General features: G+C 46.8%; 1 protein-coding gene across 1 annotated transcript in view; it reads left to right on the forward strand.

Moving 5' to 3' along the window:
* Positions 1-27065, forward strand: part of Galnt14 (polypeptide N-acetylgalactosaminyltransferase 14) — a 219116-nt gene that overhangs the window by 107955 nt on the left and 84096 nt on the right. The gene's annotated exons all lie outside the window — the stretch shown is intronic.

Here is a 27065-nt window from a genome sequence, read left to right on the forward strand (position 1 = left end):
GAAACCCTGCCCAAGTACCAGTCTTCAGACACAAGTCTGGATATTAGCTCTTGTTTTCATCAGTAGCCTGTTCAGATTAGGGATTTATCTACTCTCATTAGCCTTAGAATAATCTCAGTTGTTTATCTCGTTGTGCATGCATACATGCACGCTTGCACATGTGCACGCATGTACACACACACACACAGAGAGAGAGAGACAGAGAGAGGGGGAGGGAGAGAGAGAGATAGAGAGAGATAGAGAGAGAGACAGACAGACAGACAGACAGACAGACAGACAGATGTTCTACTGGCTGTGTTTCTCAGAAAACTCTAATATACTCACTAGTTCAATTTTACTTTTCTACCATTTTCTTGCTGCCTTCAGCCACCCAAGCCGGAGTTCTCAGGCTGACCCAGGGGCTGGTCTCTTCTACATCCCTCTGTTCTGTCCAAAATTCTGTTTGCTTCGTTGTCTCTCTCACAGGCAGTCCTGCCTTGCCCTTCTCTGGTCATCCCTTTTGATCTCGTTCTGGGCAAGCGCGGTGACCCTAGCCTCCACTGGCTCACGCTAGCTGTCTCCTTCCATCTGCAGTCGTCTGCCTCCACCCGTCTCTTTCATATTCTAGAAGGACAGAGTGAGAAGAGCACAGAGGTTCTCGAGTCAGACCTCCTGTATGGGGATCCGGACCAATCAAAGTCCTAGCATCTGTAAAAACTGCTACTCATTTTCGAAATAGGGATAATATCAATGGCTACACCCAAGAGTTATGGGGAGTTAAATCATGCACGGCATGATTTGCACAAAGGATTTAACCCTATACACACTCAATTGGAGCTATTTCCGCTATTCCGATCATAGAATGTTTTAAAAGTCCCAATTAATGAAGCGATTGACTTGCTGGACTCAGCAGTCAGTGGTAGAATGGAGCTGTGTGTCAGGCATGATGCCTGACCTAGCGCTTCTTACATCCTGTCTAACACACTGCCTTCGCAGTTCAGCAGAGTGAGTCCTGAGCCCCACAGGGTGGGACCACTCTCAGAATTTGTCAGTTGTTCTCCTTTGCTTCTTCAAATAAAAGCCACACTTGGGGGATCATCATGATCTTTCAGTCTGCTTGGGGCCCCCAGAGATCCTTCTTTCATCCTGCTTGCCTAGGAAGCTGCCTTAAGTAGGTCCTGTTCTTGGTTCTCGGAGACCTGGGAACACCTCCACACCTGTACACAGTGGACGACAGGATTTGTAAGTGTTACCTATCACTAAGGGGCTCAGCCCAAGCCACACATTGAGATGGAAGGTGGGGTGCTACATTCTACCATCCCATCTGAGAGGATCCTGGGGTTTCTGGAGCGGTTGTGTTGGACAACACAGCATCACTATTAACCAGAAAGGCATCCTTTGATTGGATGCCTGAGCAAAGCAATAAAGAGCAGCTCTCTGTTCTTTTCCCTTGTCTGCCCCACTATACTATTGCACGCAGATAATTTGCAAAACACATTTAGCAGCTCTGGAAATATCCCAGCCATGACATCTAGAAGGCTAGGATGTAGTGACATGTTCCAGAGCCACAGAGAAGAGAGACTATCTAGTTAGTTTTTGATGCATTTATCTTCAGGGCCTTCACTGCATTGACAGCTTGTCTTACTTTATTAGTTATGATAACCCTGTAAAGTAGATTTATATCCACACTGTATAAATGAGAAATGATTATATATGAGAAACGGTGAGCACAGGAGCTTACCCAAGGCTATACAGCCGGGGTGGGACCAGGAAGACATTTGATTTCAAGTCTTAGAGCTTCGATGCCTGGGTGCTCCTTCTGGTCTAACAGGGTTGGAAGACTTTCTCTCTAAAAGAGCAGATGGAATTAGTTTAGTTTAGTTGGCCAGATGGGCTGTAGAGTAGTTGTAACCCCTAAGCTCTACCCTAGTAGTAAGAAAGCAGTCATAGATAGTAGTTAAGCAAACAAGCATGACTATGTTTCCATAAAACTTTATTTATAAAGCAGGTGGACAAGGAGAAGACCCTAGACCTCTTCAAAAGCTGCGTACTTTATCTCTCTCTCTCTCTCTCTCTCTCTCTCTCTCTCTCTCTCTCTCTCTCTCTCTCTCTCTGTGTGTGTGTGTGTGTGTGTGTGTGTGTGTGTGTGACCACAGCTACACATGTCCCTTCCATGCCTCCACAGTGACCAATCTGTACAGTGCCTGCTGGCTCTTCTAGCTCTTATGTGACTCTTTTTTGGCTCCAGGGTGAGCATCTGCACTCGCAGGCCCATTGGCAGGTGATTAAGAGTCCTGCTATACGTTTCTGACAGCAGTGGCTGGCAGAAGGCAGAAGGGCCCACATGGCTGAGATAAGCCAGCATGTGCTGGGGGAAAGTAGGAGGGGAGCATGTGGAAGGCAGGTTTCTTTCCTGGAGAGGAGTATTAAGCATGTAATTAGCTTTTCAGAAATGTGCACACATCCTTTCCCATCTTCCCTCCAGAGCTGCTGAGGTTGGCTCACTAAGAAGCTAGGTGTGTTCGCCATTGGCAGCTGGTGACCATCTGTCCTGAATGATCTCTACTAGTTATGTGTCCTGAATCACCTGTATAATCACCTGTGTAATGTGTAGATGCTGACTGTAGATTAGGCCAAGGCTGAGGGTAAGCTGATCTAGTAATACATGGCCATCTCTACAATACTAGGGATGGGCAGTGAGAAGCCATTCCTCAGTGAAGCTCCACCATGAAAATTGAGAAGTAGAACATCAAACAATTTCCTTGGGTGACAGGCACCTTGGGTCTATGACCTCAGAGGCCATTTTGAACTTCACACAAGGTTCTGGATTGAAACCTCCCAGCTTCAACTCTGCGCTTTTCAGAAGGTACTCTGCTGGCCTTGGGGAGATCATGGACGACTTGAGGTCTCTTGCTTTCTTGCTTCCTTCTCAACATCCCCATCTCCTAGAGTGTCGCCGACCACATGAAATGTGGTGTTTGCAACTTCTGATGAAATAGCTCCAGAAGAGTGAATTTCATCTAAGCTTGATTTTAGGCTTAATGCCATGCTTACAGACACAGTAAAAGCCTAAGATTCTGTGTCCATGATGTAGCCTCTTGACAAATGAACACTAAAGCAGACCCTGCTTGAAATAAACAGCAACACGTGGCCTTCCCTGAAAGGCAGAAGGTGGGCACTGAGGGGGCATTGCGAGGCTCAACACTCAGCCAGAGTTAGAGTTTCATTTAAGGCCATGCCATTTCATGTCGGGTAGAGTTTCAGCCGAAGAGCTGCGGGAGGCATTGCTGCCTTTCTGAGGAGGTTTCTACCCCCAGGCTCCCGTCACCATCTGTGAGCCATGAGGCATGTGGAATGGTGATTTAGGATGCCTGCCACTGAAGCCTGACTGCCTTGTACCAGCGTGTGGCCTCGGGGATACACTTAATCTTCTTTACCTTGCCAAATTATTCTCATATATAAGGGTTATATAAGATGGTGCCAATAAAAGCATTAAGCAAGGGACCATAGGATGCTGGGCTTCCACTTTACCAGCTCTCATCACCACCACTGAGGGGGCCTGGGGTCTTGTGCTAACTCTCTCACTGTGTGACCAGCCACTATATGACCAGCTCTATGCGTCCTGGACTGGACAAGAGGTTACAAGGGCCTATCCCCCAAAACGACAAGCCCAGGGCCACAGAGAAAGTTGAGTAAATGTGTTTAATGAATTAGCTGTATTTTCTTAATGCCATCATGCCTGTAAGCCTGTTCTAATGCTCTCTAGAGCCTGCACTGGTCCCCGAACCCACCTCTGTCTGTTCATTCTCATAGCTCCATTCCAAATGTCATTCGCCAAGTACCTTATAAGGGGGGCAGCACTCTGGGCTCCTTGATGTGGGACGCCCCTCTCTCTGCTGTGAATATGTTTTTTTACCATTAGTTAATAAAGAAGCTGCTCTGGCCTATGGCAGGGCAGAATAGGGTAAAGTGGAAAATCCAAGCGGAGACAGAGGAGGAAAGAAGGCAGAGCCAGAGACACACCCGAGAGGCAAGAGGTAACAAACCAAGATCCTCATGGTAAAATATAAAATAATACAAAAGGGTTAATTTAAGATGTAAAAGTTTGTTAATAAGAAGCCCGAGCTAATAGGCCAAACAGTGTTGTAGTTACTAAAATTTCTGTGTGATTATTGGGGTCTGGGTAACCTAAATGAAAGCTTATTCTCTGATTACAGCTCTTTAGTAAGTTGTTACTATGTAGCTGCACTTCTTCTTGGACCTCCAAAGGTGGCTCTTCCTTGTATCTGATGTTATATCTGCCAGTTCCCACTCTGGCCGCATCCTCCCTAAAGTTCTCTTCCTTTCACACCCCTTTCTTCTCATGGCAATTGTCTCTCCTGGGGCTGCAGAGTGCTGAATGTTTGGCTCTGGCCTCCATCGGGAAATGAGTGTGGTGCTGCCCTGAGACCAAAGGCCTGCAGTGAGGGTAATTTTACCCTTGTCGCTATAGCTACTGATGCCCTTATTACTCACATGGACGTTTCACCCCTGTTTAACAACATATTAAACCATTAGTCTCCATGCCAATGGGTTCAGCTAGTTCACAGTGGTAAAAGCTGATCATTAAATCCCCCTTTCCTTGCTTAATCGCTTTTAAATTGGTTGCCTTTTAATTCCATCAAGTGCCCTCTTTCTCAGACAATTTTCTGTGCCCTGCGCAGCGTGGTCACACCCCTGGATGAGATGAATTGGACCGCTAGGGTCAGGCTCTTACAGAGCAAAGGGGAGGCTTTATTCTCTTCCCGCTCACCTGGTTCTCAGTCCCTGATCAGACTTCTGAGCACTGGTCTGAAACGCCAAAGATTTCTCTGCAGGTAAAAAGAAAAAGCTGTGTTTTCTCAGTGGGAAACATAAATATTTTCAAAATGGACACCGAGGAGGTGTATGCATTTATTAACAGTAAACTCAAATGGCTTTGAGTCTGCAGAAGAGTTGGGAAAGTTCATACTGCTAGGACCCACAGGTTTCGTGTGTGCGTATGTATGTATGTGTGTATGTATATGTCTATATGTATGTGCTCATGTATGTGTGTATGTATATGTGTGTACGTGTGTGTATGTATATATGTGTGCATATGTATGTTTGTAAATGGGTGTGCTCATGTGTGTATGTGTGTGCCTGTGTGTGTATATGTGTGTGCATATGTATGTGTGTGTAAATGTGTGTGCACACACATGTGTGTGTGTCTGTATGTGTGTGTCTGTCTGTATGTGTGTGTCTGTCTGTATGTGTATGTATGTGTGCATATGTATGTGTGTATGTCTGTATGTATATGTATGTGTGCATATGTATGTGTGTATGTCTGTATGTGTCTATGTATATGTGTGTGCATATGTGTGTGTGTGTGTGTGTGTGTGTGTGTAAGTGTGTGAGTGCTAAGCTAGGTGACAGGAGCTGACAGGTGAATGCTACATGACAGGAGATACCTTAGTTCTCAGTGGACCAGATTCAGGTCATCCTACTATGATGGTCAGTCTTGACAGTCTACTTGTCTAGATTTAGAATCACCTAGAAGGCAGACTTTCGGGTGTGAGTAAGAGGGCATTCCTGAGGTTTGAGTACGGAGAGAAAACTCTCTCTCTCTAACTCTGGCTGGCACCATCTCACGGGGTGGGGCTTGGGACTTGTTTATAAGGAGAGCATGAGTAGTGTACCTCCTCTCATCTTTCTGTTTCTTGTCTGCAGACACCATGTTTCCAGCTACCTCACACAGCCAATCTCACCACAGTGCCTTTCCCACCATGGCAGCCTGTTCCATCAAACTGTGAAACCAGAATAAACTCTTCCTCCTTGCAATTGCTGTTGGAATATATTTTATCACAGCAACAGCAGGAAAATAAAATATACTTGCTAATCATGGGGATGGAGAAGGGTTAGGGTCTTAGATGCTTCTGTGAACGTATGCAGGCAGAATTGATGTGTGGGAAGGAAGTGGCATTAGTAGATGGAACATGGGGTCAGATAACCCATGGACCAAACTCAAAGCTGCCAAAGTAGACCCTGGCACCTGAGCTCATCCGCTAATGTCCTCAAATGTTTTACCTTCAGAGTCACCCTGAGGATCCACTAAATAATGGGTCTAGGATTCCTAATTCAGCCTGGCCCAGGAGAGTCATACAGCTGCCACCTAGTGAGCAGTCACTGCATGTCATCCACTGTTCCCATGGGTCTTAGGTGAGATTCCATAGGAATAGGAGCCTCATGGAAGTCACTTTGAGCCTTTTCTGGTTGAAGGCAATGAAGGAAGCAAGACAAGGCAAAAGATGCTATACAAAGATGTGGTCTTGGCTGGAGATGAGTTTTGGCCTGGGCTCAAGGGCAGCTCTTGAATAGATTGCCCAGATGTTGTTGTGATTCATTCCTGGTGTTGACTCCCAGAGTGACTTCTAGGATGGCCGTCTCTACAGAAGGAACAGCTGTGAAGGTCTGTCAGCCAGCCCTCTCAGTAGCAGAGGAGTAGGTGTGTAGGTCCAATGGAAGGGACTTGAGTGGAGCCAAGCACATTGTCCAATGTGGTATACCCCCTCGTATTGGGAGCAGTCCATTTTATATTGAGCTTCCATTTCTTTGGGATGCTAGTTAGTCTTCCCATATCTAGGAAATCTTGGAGAGTGACACATTATGAATCAGATTATCCCCCTCCCCTTCACTCTCTCTGGGAATATGGTCTGTAGGGAGATATAAGGAGGGTGGGGAGATAGCCCAGCTGTTACAGGTTAGGTTATCACCCAAACAGGAGGTAATTATGGCTAGCATAATCCAATCAGGACTGACATCAACATCCTGACAAGGAGTTCAGGACCACAAAGAAAAACTGTTAGGGGTGGGAATGCAGAGAAAAGGCTATGGGGGGAACACAGAGAAAGGCCATCTGCTCATCCTTTGGAGGAGCCATTCCTGCTGACACTTTGGTGCTGACTTCCAGCCTGCAGAACTCCAGGAACACACTTCTCTTGTGTTAACCCCTATGTCTTTGGGGTTACATGGTGGCAGCTGTGGCATCAGCCCTGCTCTGTAGCTGTTCCTGGAGCAGAAACCAATTCTCACCAGCTCGTCCCTCCAACTCCTAGGTCCACCCATCAGCCTGCATGGAGGTTTCATGTAGGAGGCTTGTCTGATGAAGTGATCCCTGAGGCTCTCATTGCTGTCTCAGAATCCCACAGTGAACTTAGTTATCACACCTCCTGCATCTTCTAATCCACAGGCCATTCTCCATCCTTCCTTGTCTTCATTGACCTTGATGCTTGCAGAGTGCTACCCTTGTCTCTGAGGAATGTGTCTTTGTTGTGGGATGATGCTCTTGTCTGCTGTAAAGATTTATCACTCAATTGGTTTAATGAAATGCTAACTGGCCAGTAGCCAGGCAGGAAGTAGGAAGTATAGGCGGGATGAGAAGATCAGAATAATTCTGGGAAGAAGAAAAGCAGAATTACAGTCATCATCCATAAGCAGAGGAAGCAAGATGAGAATGCCTTACTGAGAAAAGATACCAACCCACATGGCTAAACATAGATAAGAATTATGGGTTAATTTAAGTGTAAGAGGCAGTTAGTAATAAGCCCGAACAATAGGCCAAACAGCTAATAATTAATATAAGCCTCTATGTGTTTATTTGGGACTGAATGGCTGTGGGACCAGGTGGGACAGGAACTTTCTTCTACATGTTTTAGTTGGGTTTTTCTGATATTTATTCTTGATCAGACTGTAGTTATGTAATTTTGTAAGAACAAATAGATATGAACTTAACCCTTCTTAGCACAGCATTTAAGGGTGGGCACATGATGTCCATATGTTTTACTACCAGTGATGCTAACGTCAATCACCAGGCAATGGTAGTATCATGTGTATCTCCTATTATCACCTACTAGTTTCCTCTTTGTAATCAATGATTATTCAGGTATCCTGATTCTCCCGAAGCACCAGCCCACTGGCTTTAGGATGTGTCCTTCTTAGCTGCTTTTTCTAAAGTGGAGTTGCTTTCTCTTTGTAGCTCTCTTATCGCACATGGGTTTGGGGTGCTCTGCACAGATTGGAGGCCACTGACTCTCAGCTCTCCATGGAAGAGAATAAGTTGGTATATTTCTTTAGGGAGAATTCCGTCACAGGGACCAGCGCTTTCACCTTTCGCTGCCCCCTTTTCTCATGCACTCATCTGCTAATTTGTAATTCAACCTCCCGTTTCCTCCCTGCCCTCTCCCTCTTCTCTCCTCTCTTTATTGAATTAATCTTGGCAGTAAGACTTGTGTGGGGACATAGCTGACTCAGAACTCTGCACCCTGTGCACAAGGGAGGCTCAGAGGCATCAGAGGCAGCTTTGGTTTTTTTACCCTCTTGCTTCTCTGATGAGGGAGCAGGCATGGAGAGTTTAACTGGCTTACCCAAGGTCAGAACACAGGGAGCTGGGACTGAGTTGATACCTCAGCTTCTTGACCATAAATGCTCCACTCCTAGAAGCTCTTTCCCTCATGGTGGTAGGCAGAGATCACACTCGGACCTATAGGGAGAGGAGCCTGCTGACAAGCAGCCAATGGGGACAGAGCTTGTTATGTGCCCTTTACTAAATGGGTGGCTCAATGGCTTCCCAGGAGGCTTTCCCTTGCTCTAGCCTGAAGCACTGAGACAAGGGACAGGGACTTGAGTGAACCCAGAGTTGCTTATTATTAGCTGTCCAGCCCAGGGTCAGTGTTTCTCCTTCAGTGTGTGTGTGTGTGTGTGTGTGTGTGTGTGTGTGTGTGTGTGTGTGTGTGTGCGCGCGCGCGCGCGCGCGCACGCGCGCGTGTTCTAATGATGCCCACTTTCACTGTCATCTCCCATCACCTTCACCTTAGTGTTCAGCCACTGTGGACATGTCTGCTCTTTGCATTTGGCATTTGCCTTTAGTCCTTAAACTGTCATTCTTACTATTTCTTATTCTCCCCACTTTACATCGGAGGGAAGTACAACTCAATAGATTATGAAGCTTACTCCAAGTCACGTAAATCGATAAGGGTAAGCAGAGAACCCACATGCCAGAGCCAGGCCTTGAGAAAACGTGGGGTTATCTATTTTCATTCCTTATCACCAGCTTTTCGTAGACTCTTACAGTCATAGAAGTTTACATTATCATTAATTTTAGATCATCAGAACAGTGAACATTTTCATAGCATTTCATGACCCTTGCCATGGAATGTACTGCGTATTTCACAACTAAAAATAGATTTTCTGTTTTGTTTTGCAGACCATTCTTAGGGTTTTCACTTTGAACCATCTGTTCACTGACTGAATGTTATTATATAGCTATAGTCATGTCAAACCTGTGGCCTATCTCAGATTAGGTGGGGAGGCAGTCCAGTGTATTTGTAAATGGCAGCTTCATGTCACAAACTCAAAGAAATTGGACACCCTTGATTCTTCCAAGCTGTCCTGTGGGGCTGCTGTAGATTGTATGTGAATGTCCCCCAAAGTCTCGTGTGTTGAAGGATTGATCCTCAGTGAAATGTCTGACGTGAGTGAGAAAAGGACATGAGACGCAAACAAACCCACTTAGGAGTTTATTAAAGAAGACGTGCCTACGTCAGACGCTGATGACGTGCAACCCTACTCCTTGCACACGCACACAGAGGTTTTGCTTGAGTGCATCAGACGCTGATGACGCAGATGGTGGGCAACCCACGCATGCGCACACAGGGGTTTAGTTGAGTCGCTGAGTCGCCCGTGGCGGTAACCAACACATGCACGCACGTGGGTCACGCAGGCTCTTTGTTCCCAAGGGTCCGCTCACATATGCCTGCCTTAGGACCCAGAAGTGCAGCCTTATGGGTGGCAGAATAATTTTACTCAGCCCATGAAGGATGCTAGTGAGGGGTCATGGAAACCTTTAAGAGTTGGGACCTAGTGGAGAAAGCTAGGTTATTAGGAGTGCATCCCTAAAGGGAATGCGGAGGCCATGTCCTTTGCTTTCTCGTTATTTGCTCCCTGCCTTGACATCCTACCTCATAAGAAGTCCCAAAGCGAAAGACCTACACAACCATCAACTTAAATCTCTAAGATCATGGGAGCAAACCAAACTTTTCTCTCTGTAAGTTCCTTCTCTCGGGTCTTTTGTTACGGTTATTGAAAGCTGATCTAATATAGTTGCTGTAACCATAGAGGGCCTAGATGGTGGACCTAGGTGGTGCCATTCTGTCTCTCAGGCTTAAGCATCAGCCCTTTAAGATACAGTGCTCTGAGCCCCAACCACAGCGCTCTTGTAGGTTTTGCCTCATTATTTTCTGAAAAGCACTGCTGTTGGGGCCAGGGCTGGGATTCAAGCCAACTGAAGTCTCCCTTTTGCTGGTGACTAGTTAGTTCTGCCTGGATGCTTGCTGTTTTTTTTCTTGAATTTCGAGGTTCAGTGCCCAAATCTGGAAATGGGAAGACGTTTCACATTCACATCGATTGTTTTGTAGCCTTTTTTTTTTTTTTGAAGGAATGTGTCTTGTTATACTAATGGGTGGATTCTGTCCTTTATATAGCTTTAGGAGTCTCAACGGAAAGTGAATACCGTTTTGTGCGTTCCTTCTGTCCCTTTGCCTCAGGATCACGATTTTCCCAATGTCGGATCACCTCAGCTCCCCACTTAAGGTTTTCTCCCCAGTGTTCGCTGCAGCTTTTACAGTCACAGCGGCTTGCCCAAGGTTCTGCTGCACGTAGGTGGCAAAGCCAGCACTAGAACTCTTGGGTTGGTAGCAGTAATTAGATTTCCTACTGAGCCTGCTCTGTTTCTTGGAATGTCTGCATTTGTAGGCCCTGTACTAGTGTTCTCTGGCACTACTTTTTTTTTTTGGTTTTTTCGAGACAGGGTTTCTCTGCAGCTTTTTTAGAGCCTGTCCTGGAACTAGCTCTTGTAGACCAGGCTGGCCTCGAACTCACAGAGATCCGCCTGCCTCTGCCTCCCCTACTTCTTTTTTTTTAAAAAAATCTGTTTCATCACCTTATTTTATCATCTAATTTTTCAGCTCTTATTTTGTTAAATTTACACTAAATAATTCTCTAACATGAAGACCTTTTGGGCGGGTGTCCTTCTGTTCCAGTTGAAGTTTTCATTTTGTGTGTGGTGGTGCTGGTTTTGATTTTACGCCTGGTGTGTTCCATTCTTTTGTTCATGTGTTTCTTCCTGGAGCCTCACCTGCCACCCTACAACCTTCCCTCATGGCATTTTCATCCTGGCTGATCTGCCCTGATTTAGGATGAATGTATTCTTAATCCCTTTCCCACCCTATCCATTCCTATTCACTTTTTCCATGAGGCAGAATTGGTGGACTGGATGTTCCGTGTCTGCCTGCTTTCCTTGGCCAGTGTGAGTCTGTGTGGAGGCAGAACTGACCCAAGGATGTGGATACTTTTCTCTAGGCTACTGAGCCTCTCTACCAAGTGCCTGGGTTTCAGAGAAGAATCTTAGAACCCTTCTGCCAAGGCATGTGTCTTTAAGGATAAGAGCCCTATCAACAGGCAATTAAATTAGGTGTTATGACATAAGGGGTACAGAGAGCAGCTTACTTTGAGTAATAATAGAGGCAGTTCCAGCATTAAGTCAACTGTACCTTAGACAAGTCATTTTATAACAAATACCTACACTGGTCAGCTCTGCAAAGAGAAGATCTTGTCTGGATCGGGAAGCTGAGGCATTTAGGGATGTAAAGATGGATGGACAAGTAAGCAGACACCCCCCGCCCTTCTTTAGCTTGCCTACCCTCAGTACCATTAGCTTCTAGGAAACAGTCCCCACCCCAACCCTTTTCCCTAGTAGGTTTCAAGAGGCATGTTCAAGGGCCCAGATGGCATGTCTAGGCAAAGCACCTTAAAGCAGGGTTTTGGGTTTTTTTTTTTTTTTTTATTTTGACAACTGAGTCAGGACAAATTACAGGATCCCGTGCACAGCAGGCCTCATTAATGTGCTCAGCCTGGGATGGGCAGAGACTCGCAGAGCTAGGGAATTGGCTTAGCCCCTGCTCAGGGGCAGTTGGGAGGAAGAGAGGAGAGTGTCATTGATTTCTGAGCTGTCAGATTGGTCGCCCCATGTGAGTACCTTCTGAGACTCTTTACTGCCTCGTCACTGAACCCACCCCTCTGCCCCACAGATACACAGTGCATCTTTACTTAGCAAGCTAGTGAAGTTCCTACTATTTTTTCACTGTGTGCTCAGTCCTTGCCTTTTATTAATCTGCTAGAGCTATGAAACAATACTGCAGTGTTGGGGAACAGGCAGCTGAGGCTTCCTCAGATGGGGAAAAGACTTTGTCATTTGCCTGTGGCCAGGGACCTTAAGTGGAGGGAAAATCAGACAAGATCTCTTGGGTATTTATCTTCCCTCCCTAATTCATCTCATAGCTCCATTGTGTTTTCCAGTCTTGATTTGGTCTATCTAGAGACAAGGACCAAGACAGCCCCTTCCTTGAGTTTCTCCCTGCTGGACCTTTACTTGCTGATCTTCTCTTCCTGGATACAGGACCATCGCAGGTTCTTTCTCAGCAGATAGCCTTGGTCTCGGTTCTACCCTTTTCTTACTAGCTACCCTTAGGCTCTTACAGTTCTCTTTCCCCAGCTTCATTGCTTGTGGATACCATAGGACTGATAGCCAAATCCTAGGGCTTTTAAGGGGAAATTGTCCATGGAGGGGGTCACTTAGGCAAGAGATATTGGAGAACCTTCAGCATCCCAGGGTGATGCTAATGACAACAATGGTAAGTGAGACAGGTACATTGCTGCTCTCAAAAAGACTACAGTATCATTAGGGAGGCAGACAAGATACCCTTCATTGGACAAAGTTTCCCGTGTGGACTGTTGGGATGGCTAATCTTGGTTGTCAGCTTGATACATTTGCGAAGAAGGGACCTCAACTGAAGAATTGCCACCATCGGATTGGCCTATGGGCATGTCTATAGTAAGGAGCATTCCTTCATGGTTTTTGCTTCAAGCTCCTCCCCTGACGTCCTCCTGTGTCTTCCTTTGATGATGGACTATAACCTGAAAATGAAATAAACCCTTCCCTCCCCAGATGCTTCTGATCAAAATCATAAAAAACAAAAACAACAACATAAAAGCAAACATGGACAAATGTAATTGCCGTCTCTCTGAAGCATGCAGGCAAGTTTCTAGGAAAGTATAGGAGGGGCTTGATTCAGCATCGAAGATCCACAGGGGCTGCCTAAAGGACAGGATGCTTCATTTCAAATCTGATTAATGAGGAGTTAGTCAGAGGGAGACCGGTCCAGAGAGAGTGCTAAGCAGGTGCAGAAGACTGATAGGGGAGAGCTGGTCTTGCTTCACAAGCAGCAGTAAGGCTGATGCACCTGGAGACGATGAGGGACTGAGGCTGGAGTATTCACAGACCTACAGCAGGCCAAGTCTCAGAGCCCACAGAAGGGAGAGAGGATGTCGTTGTAGGTGTGCTGGGTGCCACTGAGAGTGCCCTGCTGGGGCCAGAATGGGTGTGATGGGCCTGGATGTCATTTCTGAGAAGACGTCTTTGGAAAATGAACTGAAGACACCAGAGTGGAAGGTTCAAGAAAGCTGGGCCCTGTTATAGCACTGGTGGCTGCAGATGGTTGCAGAGATAGGGGAGTAAGATGGAAGGATGGAGCCGTATCTTGGAGGTACGCTCAGCACCATCTGGTGATGAGGTGTCAGGTGTGGGTTGCTCAAGTGGCCAGGGTGAAGTGGGAAGAGAGGAAGAAGCATGTGTCCAGGATAAAGCGTAGACACATGGCGTGCGTTGCTTCATGGCTGGCGGTGCTGCATCCTCACCTGGAAAAGCTTTGATGAAGCAGATGTGCAGTGCTGTGCAGACCAGGGTTAACAGCGGGAACCTGTTCAGGTTCAGGATGACATGCCTCGGGTGGGCCCTTGAGGACTATTTGCTTGATACTCAGAGCTCAGTACAAACATCTGGTCTGTTGGGATCATTCACTTATAGGAGGCACAGTTATGATGGAAACCAGGAATGGAAGGGACCAGCAAAGAGGGTGAATGAAAGGTCAGAGAAGGAAGAGGAGCCAAGAGCTGGATTCTGGGAGCCAGAAGCCTGGAACATTGACAAAGGGGCTTCCCCTGGAGAGTGAATGCTGCTCAGAGGCCAAGGAAGATGGATGAACGCAGCTTAGTGCTGGACACCCAGTAGATGTTCAGTCAATGTTAGTTCCGTTTCGTTAACATGACCCTTTCTTCACTTGTTCTTTTACTTTTGAATCCACAGGCCCTTTCCTTCCTTCCAAGCATATTAAAAGCTTTTTAAAAAATAGACAAAGGCATGGGCAGTGAATGAGGGAATGGGGGAACATCCAGTGCAGTTGTTGTTGGCACATCCCATGGCGCCTGCAGCCTGGAGCACTGGCATTGTCCCCGAGCTAAGCCGTAGAAAGACTTCCTGGGAGCCAGCGGCTCTTGTTTAGCAGAGGGCCCTTGGGGAACCAATTTTCAAGCTTGTCAAGCATCCTGCTCTGAGAATTACTGAATGGGTACCCCAGCCAACCATGTAGGGAGCTGCCTTCCCCAGCAGCTCTCTGGAGTCCCTGTCGCCCTCTCTCTCCACGTGGTGTCGACTGCACTGTAATCACACAATTACGATGCCATTAAAATGTCACATTTGAAGAAATCCATATAAACAGAGCATTAACAACCAACTGAAAATTGTAGTCTTTACCACTAATGACCTACTTTCTGTACACGCCACGCCCTTCCCGCCTTCTCTGCTCACTGCCACCTTGACTTCAGAGGCACTGAGAAAACTCAAACTCCTCTTCTGCCTGGAAAGCCTTAATGTTTAATGTGCTGGGAGAGACTCTTGGCCAGAGCTGGATGGGGATTGCCAGGCCGGGGGTAGGTGTCGGGGAGCATAGCCATTGAGTAGCTCAGGGACAGAGACCAGTTTCAAGAAGGATGCCCACATTCCAGCAGACCTGAGGTTCTGAGAGGAATGATAAGATAAAGACTGGCCCTGGGGAGAAGGAAAAGAACCTCGCCTAGCAGTATTGGCAAATTTGAGGGTTGGGTGCATCTCATTGAGCTCAACTTCTGTCCCTTGAGAGGGAGAGATATCAGCTGAGACACCCTAGTCAGTCCTGTGGGAGAACAAAGTATTAGGAAAAACAGGTCTGTCCTGTTGAGTGGAGGTGATTTACAGAACTCTGCCTTCCTGCTGCTGTGAGTCCGGGATGAGGACAGAGGTGGCCAGAGAGGTGAGGGCATCTCATTTCCCTGCATACAGCTGAGGAGATACTGTTTGGGGGCTGCAGACTCTTTGTCTCTGGAATCTAATTTTAATGGACTAAGGAAAGGGATTGCTTAAAGAAATCTTGTAGTGATAGTGAATTCTTTTTATAAAGTGGAGCATGCATCAGATCTTCCCTGGTGAAGTCGTTGCTCTCTTCCGAAAGCATCTAAACAACCAGTCTGCACTCCATAGTGCACTGTACTGGGTGATGGGTCTCCTTCCAGGAAAGAGAGAGACAGCCACTGAATAAACATCCTGGGGAGTCCATTTAAGTGTCCCTCTAGCCTATGGCATCCCTACCACAGCTAAAGATGATCCTACAGGGGACTGTGCCACAGGGGCTTCGGACAAAGATGGATGGTGACAAGCATGCCATTTGGGGAGAAACTATTGGTGCTTCCCGAGGTGAGGGAAATGCCTCTGAGAATGTTGTTTATGTAAGCTGTGTGTCATAAATCCTCCTTTGACAGTTCCTATGAGACACTGTGGAAGAGGTTTGGCGTGCCGGGGAGATGCTCAGTGTTGGGGACAGGCTTATGAGGATGTCTCCCAGTGTTTCAGCTTATACTGCCTCTATCACTTTTGATATCATTCACAGCACTAAATTTGCCCTTGCCTGAGACAGGCATCCCACCTGCTCCAGTCTCAGCAGTGTGCTGTCTGGAAACTGTGGGTCCACTTTTGACATAAAAAGAACCCCTTCTATGAAAAGACGGCCAGCGGCCCTCCTGGAGTCCCAGGAGATGAAGTCGTTTCAAAGTCATTCGCTGCAGCCCACACCTCCACGTGCAGTGGCTGACCTAGTTTTGAGGGAGCCAGAGGGCATCTGGATGTCACCTTATTTACGGAGCTGAGAGAAAAATGCACTAGGCTCTAAGCCCTTGCTGCACGCGGTATCTCAGGAGATCTATCCTCTGCCGCGAAGGCACAGAGAGCGGGGACAAATTCTGCTTAGCTGAGAGCTGGAGGCTTTCTGTTAATGTCACCTGTGGGGAATGGGTGACAGGGCTCAGGGGACATTTAACTCTGAAATTCTCTTTCTAGCTGTGTTTCGGGGGGGTGTCTTTGCCCAGTGCTGAGGGAAGGTGTCTCTAGCATAGTCTTAGCTGAATTGAAGGCAAAGCTGGGCTTCTACCCAGCGTCTCCTCTCTCTGCCTTCTTTTTACTCTTCTATTCCTACCCAGGTACTGGCCAAGGATGCCTCTTTTAATGGGTCACACTGGCCTTGATGGGTCCCGGACAAGAGTGGGCGTGGACTCTACACACATACCTGTGGTTAGACCCAGTGCCCTGACTTACTTGCTATGTGGCCTCTGCCAAGTCATTTTCACCCCAGAGTACACAGGGGCCTCTTTATTATAATGAGATAAAGTACCTGCCTGGGTTTATTCTGATATTTGAAGGAGTGACATTTTTAAGTAGAACCAAGCATTCAAGAAAATGCTATGTAAGGATTTGCCGGCTTGTGGGTGATTCCACCCAGGATAGAATTTGTGACCCAGTCCTTTTTTTGCACACACACACACACACACACACTTTGCCTTACAATAGAAGGAAACTTGGGGAATGGCAAACCTTTTCAGCCACCTTGGTGAGCACAGCTGTAGGCCTATGCATTGGAGCAAAGTTCAGGAGGCCCCAACATGGCCCCATGAGGCTAGCAAGTGCACCGGAATAAAGGGGACCAGAATGCAAGCTTATAGCTCCTAGTCCGGGTCCCTTGACCTTCAGCAGACTCGGGTTCCAAGCATGCCCAGCCTTTTGCTCTTGTACTGGTCTCTCCTCACAGGTTTCCAGCACGGCCTCACCATTTTTTTTTAAAAATCCACTGTGTATATAAAAAGAATCAGCACAAAGCTCAGTCCTCAGCCTTCTGAGCTGATAATAACCTCATATATTAGTTTCTTTAAATAGTCTCTTGTCTTATCATTTGCATGGGACTGTGCTCAAACCCAAGTCTGGGGTAGAGCGTTGAGCCCAGGGAAGAACTCCCATTGCAAATGGCTGTTCCCCGACAGCTGGGCAGTGAGGTGAAGCATCCAGTCGTTTTTGGATGCTGTCGCAAACCCCATTTCTGGCCCAGGGAAGAAAGAAGAAGCTAAACATAAATCGACTGAATGCGAATTGCATTTTCCTTCTCCCCATCAGCGTTCAGGTTCCAGGAGAAATGGCAGTGACCACAGCCATGTTGACAACAGTACTATGTTTCATATGCATTACCAAGTGGCTTTTCCTATCTTACCTCACATCTGAGATCTGATTTGATCCTGTAAAGCAGGGTTGGGGGGAGATGAGTTTTGCCCTTGGGATGGAGAGAGAAAGTAGTTACCTGGGAAGCTGAAGGAGAAGCGTGTTCGGGAGAGCCTCGACCTAGAGTGTAGGTGCTAAGGGAAGCCAAGCTCCATTCATGGGCTGTGCATTCCCATTTGCCATCTTGTCCTCCCTTGGCATTAACACCCGGCCTGCATTCCTGACCAGAAAAAAAATGTGTTACAGTGACCGAGAGGGCACAGCTCTTACTCTGCACCTTTCTACTATTTTTGGCTTTCTTGACCCCTTTTCTTTTATTCCATTGATGTCAGCCCGTGTGCATGTTTCAGTTCACCCAAATGAAGGTTTAATGCCATGTAACTTGGCAGGTGTGCAGTAGTGGCAAGACCCCCCCTCACACACACCCCTGGCTCACATTTCTGCTCCCGGTGACCCTAGTTCTGTTCATTCGTGACCTCTACCAGAGACTCTGGTTCACCAGGGCCCCTGGAAAATTGCTTGGCCCCACAAGCTATTTCTTAGAGCAGCTGAGGAGCTTTCTGACAATGCCTGAGGATATCTGCTGGATCTCTGCAGCCAGCCAGGGAGGAGAGAGATGCCTGGGTTTGAAGGGAGAGCTCTTTTCTCACCGAGAACTCGAATTCTTGGCTTTCTTTTTTATAGTTCTAGAAGCAATTTTCAAAAGGCTTGATTGACTTCTGAGTAGGAGACTCAGGGCCCGGAAGGCTCCTCTGGCTTTGTTGCCAGGTCATCCTGGGGGAATCTGTCCTTCTCTTCTCTCACATCTTCACTGAAAGGAAACCACAACATCAGCCTTTCGGAGCCATCTCCATTCTGATGTGACCTTACACCCGAAAGAGCTCACCCATGTTCCCAGCAAACAGCTTGTCTCTGCATCCACTCTTCCAGGCCACTCTCTGCTCTTACCCCGCATCCAGTCCCTTCTTCCTCTCTCCTGGGTGCTGGTTCCTTACCCCAGTCAACCCTTGTCTCCAGTATCAACCTCCTGACCTGGACAGATCAACCCTCCTGATGCAGGGTCTTTCCCAAGTCTCAGTAGACAACTTACTGCATCAGTCTCTATACAGAAAGAGGAGTCCCAGAGGATGCTGGACACCGGGCGCAGAGTCAACTCTCTGTCTGACATCTATCACCAGTTGGAAAGCATCCCGTAGTCAGGTGACACCCATCTAGCAATGTCTGGTTCTATCAGGGATCTTTGGGTTTAGCTTCTGGTGGTGGCATTTACGCCCCCTTAAAGAACAGGGAGTGGATCCATCAGCATTTGCCGTTGCATGCTGTGGCATGTGCCAGGGACCTTTCCTTTTTGCCATCATATTGACTTGACACTGCTGGCACCCTGCAGTCATGCTAATTAGTAAGCAAATTAAACTCCATGTAGGGTCCACACTGTGTGAGTCTCCCCCTCCCACACACACATCCCATTCCAAAAACAAAGCCTGGGCTTCTATCCATTCAGCTAATCATATTATATTTCACATTTAGAATTTTTCGGGCAATTATGATAATTACTGAAAGTTTCCTACGTCCTGGAAGCTGGAAGCGTCCCCCAACCTTGTATTCCCATGTGGTGTGCAGTTGAAATGTGGGCAGAGAGCCTGTAGATTTTTTTTTTTTTGAGCCCGTAGATTGGGGGCAACTATGGGCAGGGGAGAGAGGAAAGAGATTGCTCTTGCCAGTGATTCAATAAGACCCACCACCAAGTGAAGAAGCCAGTGATGGAGAGGGGTCCAGACTCAGCATCCCAGTTAGCTTATCCCTCATGACGAGTACACAAGTTTGAAACTCACAGCACCTGTGTAGTGCAGAAAGTAGCTGGTCTCGTGATGGTGGGAGAGGAGGTGATTAAAGCAACTGGAGCGGGTGGTGTAGGGGTGAGGGTAAACTCACCCTGTTGAATCATATGCTACCTCATTTGGTCTGAGAAATGGCCCTTTCTCCTCTATTATATGTCCACTCTCTCTATCAGCTCTTTACGGGGTGATGCTCCTTTAATTAAAATTAACCATTAAACTCTAGCACTGAAGGACCAATTGCCTAATTTTAAGGAAAATTTAAATTTATGGCTAGCACCTGAGATAAAATGAATACTAAAGAGGAGAGAGAAAACCCTGTGGAAGATAAATAGAAAGCCAAGTGGGATATTGACTTGATCCTTCTCCAGTGCAGGGTAATTTGGCTTCTAAAGTGAGTTAGATCATAATAAATTAAATTTAGATTTCTGCACATCAATTAAATAACTCCCAAGACAGAATTCCAGTGAGGAGAAGAGGTGATAATACATGGAGGAAATATGAAAATGAAGATCTGATCTAATAATCTGTAATTGATGTGCTGTCCCTTGGTTAAGGGGAGAGGATGATCCGGCTCCTCCCGTTGTCAGGTGAGCCAGGCTGGCTGGCTTCTACTTGACTGGAGCTTGTCCACTGGCATGAGTGTGTCCCCCATGGTGGTTTCCTCCCAGGACCTTTCCCTGTGTTAGGATTCACACCAGTGGCGTGGAAGGCATGGGAACCGTGCTGTGCCCCTTCCCTCTGCTGGCTGTCCTTGCAAAAGCAAGGTCACTTCCTGCTGGCTGGATGACAGCATGGGAATGAGTAAATCCTTTCGTATTTTTATGAAGGACTGACTGACAGGTGGGGAAAAGACCAATGTTTGTATAACACACCCAGTGATATGGAAGAGACACCAGTGTTGACGGAAGTAATAGATGAGGACCACAGGCACTAGATTCAAACCCACTGCAACACACACACACACACACACACATACAACACACACACATACCACATACCACACACACGCCACACACACATACAACACACACACCACATACCACACACACGCACCACACACATACGTACAACACACACACACATACCACATACCACACACACACCACACACATACACATACAACACACACATACCACATACTACACACACACACATACCACACACACTGCACATACACACATGCACACACCACACACACACACATACACACACACCACATACACACACCACATACACACACATACAACACACATATCACACACATACACACACATACCACACACACACTGCACATACACACATGCACACACCACACACACACATACACACACACCACATACACACACCACATACACACACATACAACACACATATCACACACATACACACACATACCACACACACACTGCACATACACACATGCACACACCACACACACCACACACACATACCACATACCACACACATACACATACATACCACACACACACTGCACATACACACATATACACATACACCACATGCACACACCCATACACATATGTGCTGAGAGTCTTAGCTGTGTGAACCCTATAATCTCTGTATTCTTGTTTATAAAATGGAGACTATATAACTGTCCCACGTGCTTCAAAAGTGAAATAAATCATTATTTTATTACAATTCAAGCGAAAGCGCTTTGAAAGCTACCAGCATGGCTCATTGTCCTGTGTGGTCCTGACTTTCACAGGCGATACTTTTCAGTGCTCGAAAGTTCTGGTTGGTCTTTTGGGGATCTATTTGGCCATTAATTTCATTTGTCTTTTTTTTCTCCCCAATTTTATCTATTTTTGAGCCTGCACAGTGTTCTCCTCTGTGGGGTGACTCCAGTATCTGGAATCCTTGGAGGATTTCACTGTGCTGCTACTTTCTGCTGCTTTTGTCTAAAGTAGCAATTCTCTCTCTCTCTCTCTCTCTCTCTCTCTCTCTCTCTCTCTCTCTCTCTCTTTCTCTGTGTGTGTGTGTGTGTGTGTGTGTGTGTGTGTGGTGATGTGGCAATTTTTCTTTTTCTTTTCTTGGTTTTTCAATTTCTTCTTTCGCTGATCTTTGTTGGAGTCCCAGGGTCTGAAAGGCAGGCACTCTCTCCCAGTCAGGATATGCATCTCCACATTTCCTGAGAGTCCAGTGCAAGGCCCATCTCTGCTCCTCCATCCCCTTCTTGGGCTTAATTACATCAGAATGGACTTTAGTCTTCCATCTTCTGAGAGCCAAGGTTTAATTAACTTCTCAGAGATCTTTAACTTCGGGGCAACCTCACATTTCCCCCTTGTTCAGTATTCCACCACCCTAGGTCTACTGACAGCAACCTCCTGCATGTTCCCTAGCCTCACCCTCCATGGGAGTTAAAGATTTTCCTTGTAGAGAACCCATCAGATGCATGGGGTGGTGGTAGCTTATTGGTTGGCAGGAAGGGATCCCAGGAAGCATCTGACCTGCTGTGTGTTGGAGCAGCACACAGTGAATGGGCTGAGGGTAGGAACACTGGTCAGGAGCTGTGGTCCTGTAAACAGCCTGGGTGTGAGCAGGTGGAGCTCCAGTCACCTACAGCTGGCTTAGAAGCAGTGTCTATTGAGAAATGGGGATTTGTTCAGGCTTAGAGAACAAACCCCTTCTACCACCTTGAGCGTACCAGTTGCCCCTCCCCATATCTCATTTTCCTCATTTGAAAACCGGGGTTGTAATTTTCTATCGGATTTCAAATCTGTACAGATCTGCAACGCCTTGAGGCATTCTTCATGCAGCCCTTCTCTCTGAGGCTGTGACAGGAGGGGCCGTGAAAACCACAGGGTCCGGGTATGTGGTCAAACACTATCCTGGATGTTTCTGCAAGGGTGGTTTTAAATGACAGTAACATTGAAATCAGTGGGGCTCTGAGTAAAACAGAATCTACTCCAAAGTGTGGCTGGATTTCATCCAGTCAGCTGACGGCTTGAGGAGATGAAGACTGGCCTCTCTCCTTCTCTCCCAGAAAGGAGGGATTCGGCTGGCAAAGACTGCCATTGGCCTTAGGTTGCAAGTCGTGAGTGAGCTTTTTCCTTAACATAAATCTGTTTCCCTGGTCCCTTATCCCCACCCCCATAGGGAGAAGGAGAAAGACAGGGAGAGAGAGGGAGAGAACAGTTCTATTTCTCAGGGGAGCCTTGTCTAATACAAGAATGCATTCAGGAATCAGCAAATTGGGGGGTGGCGAGAGTAAGTCACTGGCTGCTCTTGCAGAGGATCTGGCTTGATTCCCAATACCCACATGGTGGCTCAAAACCTTCTGTAACCAGGGGATCTGATGCCCTCTTCTGACCTTACTTGTCATACATGTGACACACACATATGCATGCAGGCAAAAGATTTACATATGTAAGATAAATCTAAAAGAAGTAGCAACTATGGGAAACTGGGCATTGATACCATTACTTGGGCAAGCAAACATCTTCTAGTATCTAAGGCAAGACTTGGGTAAAAGCTACACCAGAGAACACAAACTTGCCCAGGGATAAAGTGGAGGTGCCTGGGACTGGAGGATGGTGAAGTAGACCACACATGTCTGTATATGAATGCTGTAGAGTGTGGCATGCTGTAGAGATAAATCTGAGATATGCTTCTCATATCACACAAGTTGGACAGGACATACCTGCTACACAAGGGCAGAGGAAGGGACAGAGGCCACGGCCTTGCATACAGTTGCCACCCGGAAGACATGTGCAGCACCAGGTACTAGTTGCCCTGCTTCCAGCAAGGACGAGAAGCCAGAGACAGGGACCTTTGGAAGCATTTATAACCCGGCAACAGAGCCTAGATGAGATGAGAGCCCTCTCTTACAGAGCTCAGGCTCTGCACTATCCTTTTCTAAGGGGAGCTGTCCTCCTTGAGAATAGTGAGACTGAAGCAAGAAGGGTGAAATAAAATAAAGTATAAATGGCATGTAGGCAGCCTCACTCAAGGAATGAAATTTCATAGGGTATCTGTGTCAGTGCACATTTAATGTGAAGTAAGTCATTATGGAAGTCATTGTCCCAGTGAAGAGGCTTTTCCATAGGCTCTGTGAGGTCCTTGCTGAACTTATTTTGGCCCTTGGGACATGTTTTATCCTCCTGTTGTCTCTGTCCGTGGAGGTGGGAGCTTTTGTAGTAGGACTAAGTCAGTGCACCCATCCCTTGCAAGGTGATGAGCTTGTGTAAGCCACCTACTGACTTCCTTAAGTAGATCCCTCCCTGTACAGATGGAGATCAGTCCTGTGAGGAATCTGTGACAATCTATGTGCACATATGCAACATAAAATGTTACCGTTACCATTTTGAAAATACCTTCACCATTATATAACATGTCCAGATGTCCCTGTGAGAAAGATCAGCTCCCATTTTAGGGTATCCTCCTTGAGGGGTCTTGGTGCAGCAAGCTGTGAATGAGCACCATGTGATGTCTAAACGCCCTGAGAGGAACAGTCCCCTCCAAGGCTGCCTCCTACTGACTTTTCGTATGATTTATCCTGCCAGCTGGCTGCTGTCCCCATATTCTGGGGCCAGAATTCCAGCTGAGTCTTCATGGCACCTTCTCCACGAAGACTGTGCCTGCCAGAGATACCAGGGATGCTTAGCTGCCCTGTGGGTGGAGAGAGCCAGGCCAAGAAACTTCTGGCCTCCTGCCCTCATGGCTCCATACCTCTGCTTGATGCAAATGGCCCAAGAGGTGGGTTGTATCCTTGTCCCCAGCCTCTTGTTGCCAAGGGTGCCTGGTCCTCCATCTGCTTTGTCGAGCTGCAAGACCCCAGTTCAGACATCAGGATCTATCAAGGTCATTCCCTAACTAGTCTTTTTTGTGGAAGGTTTCTTCCCTTTTCTTTATCCCACTTGTTTAGCCAGAACCATTTTCCCTATGGTCTACTTTCTAAGATTCAGCTGTTTTCCAGAGTCTTCCTTTATGTATATCCTCCGGATGTTTCATTTTATACCAATGTAACTGGCCACAGGGTGCCCAGGCATTTGGTCAAATATCATTTTGGAGATATGACCAAGAACAGATCTTGTCAACCTCATAAGTACACAAGCAAGTTTTTATAGTCTATAAACTTTTTTCTTTGACTTATTTTTTCAGTGTTAGGTGTTGAATCTAGGGCCCCACACAGGTGTAGCCAACCTCATAGATCACAGAGGTCTATGCCACCAACCAGGTTTTATAAATTCCTGTAGACACATGCATACTATTGGTTCTGTTCTTCTACCCTGCACTCACGAACGGGCCACTTTTTGTCTGGTTTTCTTTGCTAAGTAAGCATTCCCTACCTGTTCTTTAAGATCTAACTCTTTTGACCCTTATTCTACGAGCTAGCCTCTGTTTCCTTCACTCCTCTGTGAAAACACATTGTCACTAAGCTATGTGGTTATATTCACCTTGTAGTGGGGTACAGGTGTCTGTGTGTGTGTCTCTCTCTGTCTCTCTCTGTGTGTGTCTCTATGTGTGTATGTTTCTATCTCTCTGTGTGTGTCTGTGTGTGTGTATGTCTGTGTGTCTATCTCTGTGTATGTGTCTCTCTGTCTCTCTGTGTGTGTTTCTATCTCTCTCTGTGTGTTTCTATCTCTCTGTGTGTGTCTGTCTGTGTGTGTCTATCTGTGTGTGTGTGTCTATCTCTGTGTGTGTGTCTGTCTATCTCTGTGTGTGTGTCTGCGTGTGTCTGTCTATCTCTGTGTGTGTGTCTGTCTATCTCTGTGTGTGTGTCTGTGTGTGTCTGTCTATCTCTGTGTGTGTGTCTGTGTATGTGTCTGTCTCTGTGTGTGTCTGTTTATCTCTGTGTTTGTGTCTATCTGTGTGTGTGTCTGTCTGTCTGTCTCTCTGTTTCTATCTCTCTCTGTGTGTGTTTCTATCTCTGTGTGTGTGTGTGTGTCTGTGTGTGTCTATCTGTGTGTGTCTGTCTGTCTCTGTGTGTGTGTGTCTGTGTGTGTGTGTCTATCTGTGTGTGTCTGTTTATCTCTGTGTGTGTGTCTATCTGTGTGTGTGTCTGTCTGTCTCTTTCTGTTTCTATCTCTCTCTGTGTGTGTTTCTATCTCTGTGTGTGTTTCTATCTCTGTGTGTGTGTGTCTGTGTGTGTCTATCTGTGTGTGTCTGTGTGTGTCTATCTGTGTGTGTCTATCTATCTCTGTGTGTGTGTGTGTCTATCTCTGTGTGTGTCTGTCTTTCTGTGTGTGTGTGTCTGTGTGTGTGTGTCTGTGCCAGTATACAGAGCAGGACCTCTCTAGGACAGGTACTATTGTCACCTCTTCCTCTCCGTTAGCTCAGAGCACTGTGAGGGTTACAGCTTATTTAGAGAATAGTAATGAATTAAGTTGGCAGTGAGCCAATGGAAAACAGTTCTACGACCCTTCCCATGAGGATGGGATGTCAGGGTTACCCTGGGGTGATGTTCCCACCAGAGGTGACAGCTGTCAAGCTGTGACATTGCACAGCACAGGTTATGGGTTTTCCACACCCACCCGAGTTCCCCCTAGCATGTTCCGGAGCAGCAATATCATAAGACACTAATAAAATCAATTATTGGATAAAATCGCCCGTTTCCAGAGCTTCATTTTATGCTATTAGAGGGAAATGCTGTTTCAAACAGAGATAACAAAGAGGAATAGAGAGATCAATTACCAGATAAGATCTCACAGTGCCTGAGATGAGCATGCACGCTGGTATAGCCCCTCTTACCTGTCACCAAGCCTCCCCCCGTGCCTCCCACTCAGTGTCTGTGTGCAGGAACAGCTAGAATCATATGACAGAGTAACTGGTTTCTTCTCACTTAAGATTTGTTCAGTGTGAGATCCTTGCTGGGCTATTAGGGTCATATGAATGAGCCGCTTCTGCTTGATAACAATGCCAGCCCCAGGACATCAGCCATCCCATTTGGGGGCATCAGGGAGTTCTTCCTGGAGGTGCATTTGTGGTTTAGATGGAATTGAAAGGTCTGGGGTTTGGGGGTATAGACTACTCACGGTAACATCTCTTAGGAAGTCACTGCCAAGTGCGAACATCCAGCTTGCCTGGGTCTAGGCCAGGATGCTCAGACCTGCTGGCTGGCTGGAGAAACTGTTTGCTATGAGTTTGGTGTTGGTAGGGTAAAGTAGGTGTCATGGACTCTGATAGGGTGGCATCCCCTCCTCTCTCTTGTTGGAAGGATCCAGAAGGCCTGTCACTTGCCAGACCACTAACGTTTTTGTGTCCCTTTCTTCCCTTCTCTGCCCAGAGAGTTTGAGTATGAAAATATTATGAAAATATAAGTCACCTTCCATATTCCGAAGTCCTGTGTCCTCCTATATGATGCTTCCTAAGAGTGGCTATGGGTTCCTGGCTTGGAGAAATAAAGGACCAAGGTGTCTAGCAGGTCACACACCATTGTAGATTGATGACCCAGAGAAGAGTCACTGTGGTCCACCTCATCTGCGCCACTGTATATACAGGATGTTCTAACGCCATCCTGGGAAGATGGTCTCTTGAGTCAGTGTACCAGAATGCTGGTCCGGGTCCTGCTACTTCCTAAGTGTGGATCTTGGGCACAGTGCTTATGTGAGACTGAATTCCCACCTGTGTAGTTGCCAAATCTGAACAACTGTGTGGGGATTCTATGGGATCATGGGAGCCACGGTCCTAGGACGGTACCTGGTTATGTCGTGCTCAATAAATGGCAGGAGCAATAGTGGCATTGTTCTGTATGTGATTGTTATTGC

The sequence above is a fragment of the Arvicola amphibius genome, chromosome 2 (genome assembly GCF_903992535.2).
Source record: "Arvicola amphibius chromosome 2, mArvAmp1.2, whole genome shotgun sequence".
Classification (NCBI taxonomy): Eukaryota; Metazoa; Chordata; class Mammalia; order Rodentia; family Cricetidae; genus Arvicola; species Arvicola amphibius.